This window comes from Gymnodraco acuticeps, unplaced genomic scaffold (assembly GCF_902827175.1).
Source record: "Gymnodraco acuticeps unplaced genomic scaffold, fGymAcu1.1, whole genome shotgun sequence".
Lineage (NCBI taxonomy): Eukaryota > Metazoa > Chordata > Actinopteri > Perciformes > Bathydraconidae > Gymnodraco > Gymnodraco acuticeps.
Window position 1 is genome coordinate 208,821 of NW_022991492.1, and position 14,105 is coordinate 222,925.

The following is a 14,105-nucleotide window of genomic DNA, read 5'->3' on the forward strand; positions in this document are numbered from 1 at the left end:
TGAGAAAATGTGAAGAACAAAATCCTTCAAAGCATCCTTGAACAATGTAGGCTACTTAAAGGTGGGTAGGTAATTCACTTCAGAAACACTTTTTGTTACATTCCATGGAATGCTCTTAACATCCCGATAGCAATGAATACATGAAATGCTTTGGCAATAAATACATAAAAAAACCTCATCTGTGGAAGCCGTAGTACTGTAAAAAGCTCGAACAATCATCTGAGCCGGCCCGGCTAAAATAACTGGATGGCCTACCTGCCTGTCAGCCTTCCATCTGTGCATCACGTGCGCTGCGCTCATAGAGAGGCGAAGTCACTCCCCTTCCGGGAGCCTCCATGGGACCCCGGAAGCGGAAAATTATACATTGAAGGGACATTCTACCAGAAACGTATATTATCTGTCCTGGGATTGTTACAGTGAATACAAATTATAATCTATAACATATCTTAAAACTGATGTGATAGTTGTGTTTTGTGAGTTGTTTGTACATAGGTCTGTGATTCATTAGGGTTTCAGATGTTTTTTAATTCATTGAAAAACACTTTTGAAAAATAGAAGTTCTTAAAAATGGCCTGTCCCCAGCCAAATTGGAGCGAGGGGTTTACATTTCTTAATGAACTTAAAACTTTTATTTTAAAAACAAACGTCATTAATAACACATTTAACTTGTTATCTTTTACCACAGTTCATTGAAAACATTGAATAATGCTTACATTTGACCAAAAAATTGTGTTTTACAACAGTCCCCATGTTTTCGGTCAGTCCTGTCACGCTTCATAAAATACTCCTTACAAAATTGTGTAATACACCTTTAAGAACATGATTGTGAAGGAGTTACATCATCTGAATGAGGAGGAGCTGTCCTTGAGGTGGGTAAATTCTGTCCTTGAATTTTAATATTTTAATCTTGTTTTTACACCTTTTTTTTACGTGGACAAGCTAAAGGGTCAGGTGCTGTCACGTTCAAATATCCCTGAAAAGGATTATATTGTTTTTGTTTTTAAAAAATGTATTAAAGTTCACTAAAATCCCTTGCTAGCAAGCTAACTATTTTTAAGCTAACATGTTGAAATGCTGAGTAATGGCAGTTAAAATGGCCGACGGTCAGGCCCTGTCACGTCAGGCCCTGTCACTGTCACAAAACAGCCAAACACTTCAGAGACATATTTTGTATATCTGAGACCTCTAATATATATGAATGAAAAACAGTCTAATAGGGGACCTTTAAATACCTGTTAATATTGTAATGGGGGTTATTATCTGTAAGTAACAATGGCAGTAATTTGTTTTAATTCATGGAAATTGCAGTTGAATGGCTCCAGTCAGTGCAGCTGAGAGACAGATGCAGTGTCGGGCACGCAGAAATGCAGAACCTGATAGAAAGGAAAGACATCTTCAGAGAGAGAAGGAGAGATGGAGGCAGAAAAAAGAAAGTAGGAAAACTATTGACGAGTTGAGTAAGAGAGAGCAAAGACACAGGCGTAAGTTATGGCGAAAGCAACAACAACGAAAAGGAGTGCAGACCGTTTGGTGAGCCATGGCTGTGACATTAACAATGCAATGGGTCTGTTTGAAGCCTTGGTAAACACAGGCACCACTATTAAACTGTTCTATGTAACTGAAGAGTCCATTGACATGGCAATAAAGAACATGCCAGAAAGCATCCCCCAAGTCCCCTCAACAATGAGAATACACCAGATTCTCACAACCTCTCCTGGACAGATGTTGTACCGGGATGTGAGCTGTATGTGCACTGTAGACAAGATTTACCATTGCACATGCTATAACACAAAGGCATTCAGCTTCAACAAACCAACGACCACACCAGCAATAGAAGAGATAACATGGGGTCCAGATGTTATACAAAAGTGGTATGTAATAAAATATGACAGTGACTTCTATCCTGGCATCATTACTGCCATTGATGAGGTTCAAGTGCAAGTGAAATGCATGCACAGCGCTGGAGTAAACAGGTTATTTTGGCCTACAAGAGAAGACATGATCTGGTACCTATTTGAGGATGTGCTTTGTTTCATTCAACCGCCTCAGCCTGTGACTAGCCGTCATCATGAGATAAAAAAAGAAGTTTGGGCCAAATTGGCAAAATAGAAGATGACATTTTTTTTCCTCGTACGTGTCATTAGCTCCAATTGAAATAATGACATGCATGCAGTGTGTTTTGGTTTTGTTCGCTTTCAAAAACACCTGAAACCCTTGTGAATCACAGACCTATGTACAAACAACTCACAAAACACTACTATCTCATCAGTTTTAAGATCTGTTATGTATTATAATTTGTATTCGCTGTAACAATCCCAGGACAGATTCTGGTAGAATGTCCCTTCTACGAGAAGTGCTTTTCTATTTCATGTTAATGTTCATTGTGTCTGGTCATTTGACTGTTAAATGCAATTGTATTGAACTGTTAAATTACTTGTTTTTAAGCTGACAAATAATCAATTATTAGATTAAATGAATTGTAAATTACCAATGTTAAGTTGTAATATGTGTTTATTAAAACAATGCTTCGAGCAGTTATCAATAAATGTCTATCAAATCTTATCGTGTGTCCTTAAATGATTATTACCACATCAGTCTAATATTGAATCATGATAATAATTTTAAAAAGGAAAACTTACCAAAACAAGATTTAAAAAATACAAACATACATGTTCTGAATCAATTCAATCTATTAAGTCAGCCCTGTCACAGGCTGTCAACCCTGTCACGACAGGGTCAGTCCTGTCACACAGGAAATTATAATACAGAAATTGACTATTTATTTATTTTTTAAGTGAAATAACCTCTACAATTGTGAGCTTGGAGGTGGGGGGTCATATCCACATTAGCTGTTTAGAAAAATAATTGGTGTAAAAGTATTTTCTTTACAACAATATGACTACCTGGTGATTATTCTTTCCTGACCGTCCACTACAGTTAACTGATAGGTTGCTAAGAATTCTTAAAAGGATTAAAAAAACATTTTAGATACAATCAGGGACATGTGATCAATGGGAAAATGTTATTTGTATTAAAAAAATATATTAGGAAGCCATTCTACCGTACTCACATTTGTCTGTGACAGGGCCTGACATCTTAAGGGTGAAACTCATTTAAAAATGGATTTTATTCAATAATAAAAACATGCTGAGATGGGACAATATGTGTTCCTAACAGTTTAACATGTTCTCCATATGACCTGTTATTGAAATTGAAAGAAAGAAATAATTTTTCTTCAGTATATTTAGATGTGGAAATATACGTTTATGGTAGAATGAAAGTCAATGGAGAGAGAAAGGTTATCTTTTGATCCCGTTTGAATTGTGCCACGAATGACACATATGATGTTTGTCAATTTAAAAGAACATTTTACAAGTCAAAAAAATAAAAATGTGTCGTAAAACTGTGAAGTTACACATTTTTTTGTGTGAAACCGCTCAGTGAACTACAGGTCTCTGGTCTCGCACAAAACGCGTCATCATCACAAAGACGGCCGTCACGTTAGCAAATTTCACCTGTTTCTTTCAGAATGAGGCGAAAAGTATAAAACGAGGTGAACATCACTACAAGTCTGGGCATGTTGAGAGCTGTACATATACGAAAGGGGAGTTAGTCGGTTCTGTAAGAGCAGCGGGACCGGCTTTACAAGGTTTCGGTGAATAATATGAGTACAATGTGTAACGTTAATGTCAGCTAGCTAACATTAGCTAACAAGGTACACTAACGTGTTTTGTTTTAGTAACTAGTTTTCTCCTTAAGAACTTCGTTGTCTCTGTGTATGCTGTGGATAACATTAGTGTTCACAAGAACAAGGTACACTCCCGTGTTTTGTTTTAGTTGCTCTTTAGATTGAAGCGGCCAGTTTTATATCGACTATACTGTATGTGTGATCTCCTTTTTCTCGTTGTGTCATTTGAGTTTATTTGCTGTGTGTAGATTCAAGGATTTTGGTTATCTAGGCACAGCTGTGTGTGACTCCCTCTGGTACACCGGTATGTGTTTTCCTAATGTAGAGAGCATTGATTAATTAATAAACTACACACTGAGTCTAGATCCTGACCAAATCTTTTTTTATTGTTGATCAAATGTTTTTCAAAAATGTATTCATACACATTTAGAAAAATACAATGTACAATCACAACCAATACAACACAAATTACAAAAAATACAGAAAAAACAAACAACAACAATCAGACAAAACTATGGAAAAATAAACCCTCCCACCCCCAGATCCGGACCATCCTTGTATTATTGCTCATTCAATCTATTATAGCATGCTAACAAATGGTACTTACTTTATTTTACAGATCTGCATGGGAGACGATGGCGCGATGCAGAGCGCTGTCTGTGATTGTGCACAGGGGATGTACAAATGCAGCCAAGCTGCAGCATTGGCAATATTTGCCATGTGGCAGATCAGCTCCACAGATGTTGAGTGCCAGTGGAGGAAGCCTGGCACTTAAAAAGTAGTCCAGCCGGTGTCTCAACTTTACCAACAGCGAGAGGAGACATACAACCCACTGGCCAGAGACATCGCCAACTGTCAACTGGGGGGTTGTAAACGAGGCCGAAGGGGTGAAGGCTTTTGTGGAGGCCTATCAAGTGACAGTGTTCGAATCGAGTCTGGTCACTTTGTGAGTGAGTCGGGTGTTTAGGGGGCATCACCCAATGGACTTGTGCAGCCATCTGCCCTGCTGGAGGTGAAGTGTCCACACAGCCAGAGGAACATGACCATCGCGGAGGCAGTCCAGTTACCATCCTTCTGTCTTCGTGAGGAGGGTGGGTCATATATTCTCAAGGAGAATCACCCATACTGGCACCAGGTCCAAGGGCAGCTGCATATCACAGACCGGAGTCTCTGCTACTTTGTTGTGTGGACCACGAAGGAGGCGATCATCATCCCCATCCCCAAAGACCCTGCATGGCATGGAAATCTCCTCCTCCTGGAAACATTCTACACCCAGCATATGCTCCCTGTGTTGGCCAGTAGAGAGGAGGACATTTAAATAAACATACTCTTAACAGCCTCGAACTCTGCGTTGTGTTTCGTATGTGTGATGGGGTGTTATGCAGGGGGGAGGAAAACAGGACACAGCAGATTGGGATTGTGGTGGAGATGCTGAGCAGTTATTTAATTGTTGCATGTAATTATTATTATACTACGTGCTTCTTAGTTATTCCATCTTTTGCTGTAACATGGATCTGTATGTAACTCTATATTTACTTGTTATATACCACACTTCCTTCTACATCATACACCATCATTATACATGATGGTGTATATAGGATATATATATTTGTATACATATCTGTAAATTGTATAATTTTATTTAAACGTCTTTTTGATCTCTGTCTATAAACACAAACTGAGTAAGATTGACAATAAAGTTGACTTTGAAAAATATATATATTCTTTATGAAAATAGTTGACTGTTGTCAAATGAATCCAAATGAAACGTTGGACTGAACTACAACTACGCCTTTAAATCTCTACGGACTGTTTTTCAGTGGGATGGCAAGTTCCTATCTTTAAACATTTATTAGTTTTTTCTCAGAACAGATTTGATTTTCTGAAGTTAATTTAACTTTGGCGATCATGTAAGGTCATTATTAAAAGGTACAATCAATTTGTTTAGGGTTGACTAAAATAATGAAAAACATTTAATTTGGATAATTTACTGACAGAATAAGAAACTCAATGATGCTCTACTCACCTGTTCCCTTTTTATAAAGTGAAACAGTTGAAACGATAGATTTTAGTAAACTTAAAAACAACCTTCTCCAAAAGCTATCAAGGAATATACCGAATACTTGTTTTAGAACTTTATTACATATTTGTATATAAATAGTTTGAATGATCCATAATTGACAGAAGCTTGTGTTTACTCATATATTAATGTCTTTGTAACTTCAGTAAACCACTACCTCACTAATTTCTTTCATTCATCACGGTTCAGTAAACTAAGTGATACATGAACCAGTTTAATCATTATAATAACGTAGGATTGCAACTCTTTGAAACTAGGTGGCTCTTAAAAGAGCCGTTGTGTTTGGGTGTGCTGGTCTCAGGTCAGTCTAAGCCCTCTCTCCACGGATGCGGCGGGCCAGCTGGATATCCTTGGGCATGATGGTGATCCTCTTTGCTTGGTTCATCTTACTGGGGGGCAGCTACATGGATGTCGGTGCAGTCCACAATCATTGTGCAGTTGAAGGCAGAATTAATTTATTATTGACTCCGAATGAAGCACAACTTCATGTCATACAATACAATGACTTTATTTGTAATTGTGTAAAAAAATATGAGCATTGATTAGCAAGCAGGACCTGCAGGAACAGAGAATGGTGACGTATGGAGCTGGGAAGAGAGAAGAATAAAGAAAACAGATCAACTTTATTATCGGATATTAAAAATTCAATTTCAAAACAAGTTGCCGCTCCTACAGTTTTCTAGTATGTAAAGATGATTTCACATGACCTATGCAAAATATCACACTCAATACATTTGTGTCTCTGGGGGGTGCATTGTACCTTTGATGTATATAAATAATATACCATAACCAAATACTATTACGTACAGTGGAAATCAGGTTGCCAGAGCAGGTCAGTGTGCATGTTCCTCAACGTCTCAGCCAGGGGCGTCGCCTGGACCTGGAAACATTCGGGGCTTAGTCCAGTGGCGGCGCTACAGTCAAATTTTCTACTGCAAGACTCCCCACACGCACATACACAATTGCGCCATCTGGTGTCACAAACGTGTGCCTGCATTAGCTTTGTTACGGCAATGGATTGTGGGAGATTCTCATAGCACGTGAGGATCTCTTGAGAGTAAGGTGCCTGTATTATCTCGGTGGACAAAATGTATGTTTTTATTTTATAAGGACAATAACGTACTGTTGTGTTTGTTTAGTTTAATGTTAATTGTTTAATGCTCACAGTCACAGCAACATGTTTTTTGTGTGATTGGTTATTTGTTTTATATGATTTATCAACGTGATCATCAATAGCTAATCTGAGCACCAAAACCCAGCTCACGAGTCCTTTTATGCTGTCCATTGAAATGCAGGTATGTGAGTTTTGTACACCAGTTTATTTATGTTTAATGTTTCACATTGCTCCACATGATGCCTTGACTACAACGTCTTCCATGTTTCTACGCTTCTTCCTCTGTGTCACAGTTTCGGCAATATCAAGATCATTGCACAGGGCCTTGGTCTTGTCATAGACCTCATGTGCTTTCTCGTTACTTTGGTAACTTTTCAGTGTGTTCTCAACTGCTGTTTTGTAATCTACTGCCTGCACCAAGTCAAGTGTTTCTTTCTGCAGGTATTCAAGCAGGCCCTGAGTGGTTGAGAGCAGTGTCTGGAACATGACAGCATGTAGATGGTACTGAATTTTCAAAGCTTGCTTTCCAGTCCCTTTGCTAGAGGGGCTGAAAGGCTCCCTAAAGTCTTGATCAAAGCAGGAGGTTTTTGACATGCCCAGCGAACAAGTTGTTTGTCCCCTACCTCTAGCTGTTTCTGAAATGTTTGCAATCTCTGATGGTGGACAAGAGATGTGGAGAAGAAAGAGTAGAGACACTCCAGGAGATCAACGCAGGTATGTGAGTTTTGTACACCAGTTTGTATAAGTTTAATGTTTCACATTGCTTGTGAAAAATATACTACCACTATACGATCACTGATGTTTTGTTGTTGACTGGACACTAATTTTGTAAAAGAGATAGCATGAGAGGATCTCTTAAGCAATGCAGCTCACGTGTCCTTTTTATATTTATATTTTATCCTTTTCCATTGAAATGCAGGAAAGTAATCACCAGGTCTGAGTGATCTGTTGCCGAGGGGACACTACACCGGAGTTACATAAGCAGAGATAAAGTGCTATTTTGGGGGGAACTCACCTCCTCTGGGGTCCCCCAGGAAGATTTTTTTTTAAATACTGAAGTTAAAAGCATCAATCTTGTGCACTTTGAGAGCAACATTAAGAGATATGGATAGATCTCTTAACACCCATATGTCAAAAAGAAATATCAGAATCAGAAACGGGTTTATTATTTAAAAACACTTAATTTTCCAATTAAATCATAAACTATGTCAAATTATTAGAAGTTGTTAGTAATCAGATTAAACAGAAAAAAGGGATGGAAGGAGGAAATAATAATCTCTCATCTCTTGCTGTTTGCGGTTGAAATGATCTCTTTTGCTGGCCAAATGGAAAGCAGTGATGTCTCACTTGCCTTGGCCCCGTATCTGCAGTCCCTAAATCAGTTCCCCAGTTACCCATTGCCTCTTGTCTGTTCTGGTGTTCCTGTTCATTGTTGTCTCCATTGTTGTTCTTGTCTGTTGTATCTCCTTCTTGTGTGTCCCTTTCTCCTGTTCTCCTTTCTTCATCCTCTACTCTGTTTGGCTCATCTGTGATGACTGTGTAGGTAAACACAAACAAGTATGTAAGTCAATCAGTTTCCAGCTCTGTCAAATAAATGAATTTCAAGATACACACCTTTGTCTTCATTAAAATGAGTGTCACCACACTGTCACAAAATGTAATACTAACCAATTGAAAATAGTTAAATTTACATTGGAAACCTCTTGTAGATATCACTATTAAGAGTAGTTATCTGCCAATAGGACAGAATTATTCCTATACAAATGCAGTTTGAGTAATTCACTTAATTTATTTACTTAAAACTTTAATATAGTCATTTTCACTTAATACTCTAATATAGTCATCTTTCTGCATTCAACACTAAGGAAAGCTGTACAATTTGACATGATAATGAGGAAAAAAGGCCTCCGACAATGCAGATCATTTTTTGATCATATCAATTTTAAGATGCGGGTCAAGGCTTAATATTTGGGAGCATAGTGTCCCTTGCTCCCTTTCAGGAGCCCCACTGGATTGGCTTTGATCTGAAATATTTGTATAAAAAGCTTGTTAGCTGGCTGTCCATCTCATAATGTTCACATAGAAACTAGCTGTCAATAGGAAATATCAATCAGAAGAATTATATTTTCATGCAAAATCTGTCACAAAAAGAGGTTGCACATTTAAATGCAGGTGTTGTTATGGCAACGTCAGTGGCCAAACAGCCACATTTACTGCTGCAAATACGTTCAAACATGCTGTAAAGCAGTGGCAACTATGCCACCATTTCAGCTGACTTTTTCTCAGAAATACTGTCACATAACATCCATAGGCTATATATATATTTCAGTGCTAGGTTGATGCTTAGCTAAGCTAACTATGAAACACTTTAACTGACAGGACTCAGGATCAACTGTGTACTACTGTAAGGTAGCTTCTAACTTCATGTCGAACACAGACAGTAAGTCAACATTTCCCAGAGAGCTTTCTTTGAAATCACCAAGTAACGCTAAAAAACACAACATTTAGATTGTATGACAAAGTATTTATTTAATATATCTGGCTAGCTATAGCTACTTGCTAACGGTTTAGCTTACCCGCGCGATTCAAAGTAACGTCAACGTAGCTATAATTTATGCTTTGCTTACATGTTCGCATAACTTGTAAGTTTACTGACAGGTACATACCTTGTTCATCTGGCTCAGGTGGTGGCTCTGGGGTTGTTGTGTTAGCCACCACTTGAGAATTGCCATCTTTTGTATTAAAGAAATGTCTAATGTCCATCTTCAGAATCTCCGCGTCCGGGACTGACAGTTTAAAGTTTAAACATTGTCACAGAGGAGAGGTACGTACCTGTCAGCCAATAAAACACGTTTATTTCCATGCAACTCTCTGATTGGTCTGGTGGCGTCGTCTTGCCTCTGTGTTGCATTCACTGAACATGGGAAATTACAATCCTACCGTCCGTCCTATAGGTAAAGTAGGTTAATGTATTATATTATTGAGGGAGAATTTGTCCGGGGCTAAAGAAAAAACATCCGGGGCTAAAGCCCCGGATGCCTACCCCAGGCGACGCCCCTGGTCTCAGCAGTTACAGGCGAGGTAAAGAAAATAAAAGAGAAAAAGGTCAGTAACAACACTTTAAAGTAACAGCACTTTGAATAATTATCTCTTCTAACAATTTTCTCTCAATAAGCACACAACGACTGTCTTTCCAACAAACAGATTGACTCACCCTCACTGTCATCACAATGAAACACGTCCAGAAGAATGTCATGCAAAGCTCCATGCCTGCCTTCGACTCTCCCTGAACTGCTTCCTTAGCACCCGGTGGAGGGCGCAGTAGGCTACTCTTCAAAAGTTTCACGAAATACTTACCATCATCTTTGGTTACTGTTTAACATTTTGGTTTACTTCATGTAATAAAATAATAACTTCATGGTAAGGCTACTAAAAATGACAAGGCTAAGTAATGTAATGCTAACTAATGTGCTCGCTACTCGTCGCTACTAGCTAGGTAGCTAACTTGACTATGTTCCATGCACAACATGTATATTACCTATGATATTACCTGATATGTCTGATCCAGCGACTCCTGGTCCTTTCATCAGACGGGAAGCGATAGAACGAGCAAGTGGTATGATCACTTTTGTGATTACAACCTGGTACAAAGCACACAGGCATCTTGTAAAAGTGAACCAACCACTTGGAGCATTATCGCCGGTGACATCACTTACGCGACCCAGAATGGGATTTGGGATTTGTAGTCTTTGTAGTCGCGTATTTTTCATAGTCTTATATTTCAACAGTTTTACGACAAAATGTGACTTTTTTGACATAGAAATGATTGTTTAAGATTGACAAACATCATATGTGTAGTTCGTGGCACAATTCAAACGGGATCAAAAGATACGTTTTCTCTCTCCATTGAATTCAGTGGCGGCGGGTCATTAGGGGCAGGTGGGGCACAGCCCCACCTAGTGTCAGAAGAAAGTATTACAAATAATGATTACAAAAAAATACTAAAAAATAAATAAAAAAACATATAAAATATATTTTAAGGTCATGTTTAATAATCTGATTCGTCTGTACATTTCTGTTTTAGTCTGTGTTCTTCTAATTAGTGTCTAGAGTGCCGTTTTGAGCTGTTTAGAGCCATGTGGGACAAAACCCGATCCTGCCCCTCCCTCTCACAGTCTAAGTGAACGGTGATTGTAAAAACTACACTGCGCATGCTCAGAGTATTTTTCTATTTAATGTGTGTGGCAAAAAAATAATGACCGTAGGGGCATAGTGCTCCCATCCCCACCATACGTCATCTCACATAATTCAGAATTGATTGGCTGTAAGTACTCACGTGTGCAGTGCTGCGAAACGTCACGTGTAGTTTGAAGAGGAGACGAGAGAGCAGCATATAGCTAACATCACCAGCGATTAAAAGAAGTAAAAAACTGAAAGAAAATGAATGAAGTTGACCATTTACTGGAGCACACATTTGAGACACTTAGTCTCGGAGAGAAACTGGAGGTAAAGCGCCTCGGTGCCCACCATCCACCGGATTTCCAAATGGTCCAGACTGCGGGCAAAGTTAAACGTGGGTTTAACGCTGAGTGGTTTGCTAAAAAGAAATGGCTAACGGCGAGCATCCAGAAGAATTCCCTCTTTTGCTTTCCTTGCCTGCTTTTTGGTGAAGATCAAGGTACTTGGTCGAGGACAGGTTACAAGGACTTAAAGCATCTTTCGGAGAGGACAATGAAGCATGAGAGCAGCAACAGTCATTTGGAAAATGCCGTAAAATTGGGATTACTTGGAAGGGTGAATGTTGCAGCTCAGATTGACAGCGCCTACAGACGCGGCATTGATTCTCATAATAGGAAGGTGGAAGAAAACAGGTACGTGCTTGGTCGGATCATCACCTGTATTAAACTGTGTGGGAAATGTGAGACAGCACTGCGGGGCCACAACGAGTCAGCGGACTCTCTGAATCCAGGGATATTCAGGTCAATTTTCGAGACAATGTGTGAGGGCGATTCCAGGCTTCAACGGCACTACGAAGCTCAGCTTGTTTTCAAAGGGACATCAAGCACCATACAGAATGAACTCTTGGACTGCATGTATGATGTGTACAGGGAGGAAATAGCCAAGCAAGTGGACAACACATCATTTGTTGCCGTTCAGGCCGACGAGACAACCGATGTCTCCTGTAAATCGCAAATGGTGATTGTGCTGCGATACATTATGCCTGACCTCACAGTTACAGAGCGTTTTTTGGAGTTTGTGGAAGTAAAGGACAAAACTGGTGTAGGTCTCTCTAACAGCATCAAGGCTGTTCTGGAACCCCTGAAGCTGAAAGAAAAGCTAATCGCTCAGACCTATGACGGGGCGGCCGTCATGAGCGGTAACGTGCGCGGGGTACAGACGGTGATGAAGGAGACGTACCCAAACGCTCAGTTTGTTCACTGCTACGCCCACCAACTGAACCTGACCCTGCAGCAACTGTGTTCAGCAAGGATGAGCATCCTGAAGGTGTTTTTTGCAGATCTAACTGCTTTTTCCACTTTTTTCTCCGGTGCTCCAAAACGTGTTGCAGCTCTTGCAGAGGCAACACAGAGACGCATCCCACGGCCACCGGCTGTGAGATGGAACTTTAAAAGCAGAACTGTGAACGCGGTTTGGGAGACCCGAGATGCACTACTTCAGTGTATGAAGCATATACGCGCACAACCAGGATGGGATGCGGTCACCATAAGTGAGGCATACGGCCTGTCAAAGAAACTGCGGGACCGAGCATTTATGCAGCTCCTGGAGTTTTTTTCGTTGCTTATGCCAGAAGTGGATGTTCTATACAACACTCTGCAAAAACGAAGCATCGATGCACCTGGGATCAACAGCGCGCTCTGCCGTTTCAAGGAAAATGTTCAGAAAATGAGGCAGAAAACTGATGCATTGGCCGCCACTGCTCATGATGGAACAGACGAGCCAGGCCGACGAGTCAGCAGCACAGCGCCGGTGATGAAGGAGGCTTGTGACACAGTCATCTCACAGGTGGAACAGAGGTTCTCACAGAGTGACCATTTGATCGCTGCAAAGCTTGTTGACAGCTCATTCTTCCCACAGCATGTCCTGTCATTTCCTACACCTGAGCTTGACTGCGCCGTGAAACTGTGGCCTGCGTTGGGAAACAAGGAGAAGTTGAAGTCTGAGCTGACCACGCTCTACCGCCACAGTGAGCTTCACACTGGAAACACTGCCCTGTCTCTGTTGAAATCCATTCACGAGAACAACTTGGAGGAAACGTTTGCTGAGACTGTTATTTTGGTCAAAATAATAGTGACAACTCCGATGACGACATCCGAGTCAGAGAGGAACTTTTCCACCCTCAAAAGGATAAAGACTTTCACTCGCAACACCATGGGACAGCCGCGACTTAACGCATTGGCCATGCTTTCAATTGAAAGCCAGTTGATCCAGCAACTACAGGACTTCATCCCCAAAGTGATAGACACATTCTGTCAGAGGAAGGACCGCCGTGCCGCTTTTCTTTTCAAGTGAGCCTTCAGCTTTGGTAAGTTCATTTATGTCATATATTTTGTTGATCTTCTGTGTTTTGCCTCTGCTGGATCGATTGATATTGTGACCTCGATGATGAGTGTCTGTGTTTTCCTTATATTTACAGTCTATGGTGTTTTAATGCTAAAGCATTACGGTTGTTGTTATTGTTAAGAATTACTTTGTGATGGTGACCTTTACTCCATGTATGAAGGTGCATTACTATGACATCCCCACGCTGTGTACGTAAATGTATGCGCTCACAGTGTTGCTCCTGTGGTCTTCAGTATGTAATTTGACACTCTCTCTCTCCTCCCCCCCCTCTCTCTCTCCTCCCTCTCTCTGTCCCCCCCCTCTCTCTCTCTCTCTCTCTCTCCCCCGACCTCTTTCTGCCCCCCCAGTTTTGTACACCTAGAAACGCCACTGAAAAAAAGTCAAAATGTGACTTTTTTGACATAGAAATGATTGTTTAAGATTGACAAACATCATATGTGTAGTTCGTGGCACAATTCAAACGGGATCAAAAGATACGTTTTCTCTCTCCATTGAATTCAATGTATAATTTTTCGCTTCCGGGGTCCCATGGACCGGAAGTAGATGGGCGTGACTTCGCCTCTCTATTGGTCATGTTCGTGTGTGTTGGAGGAGGGGCTCTGTAAGGAAGCCTGAAGGAAGGGGCAGATTTTTTTCGGCTG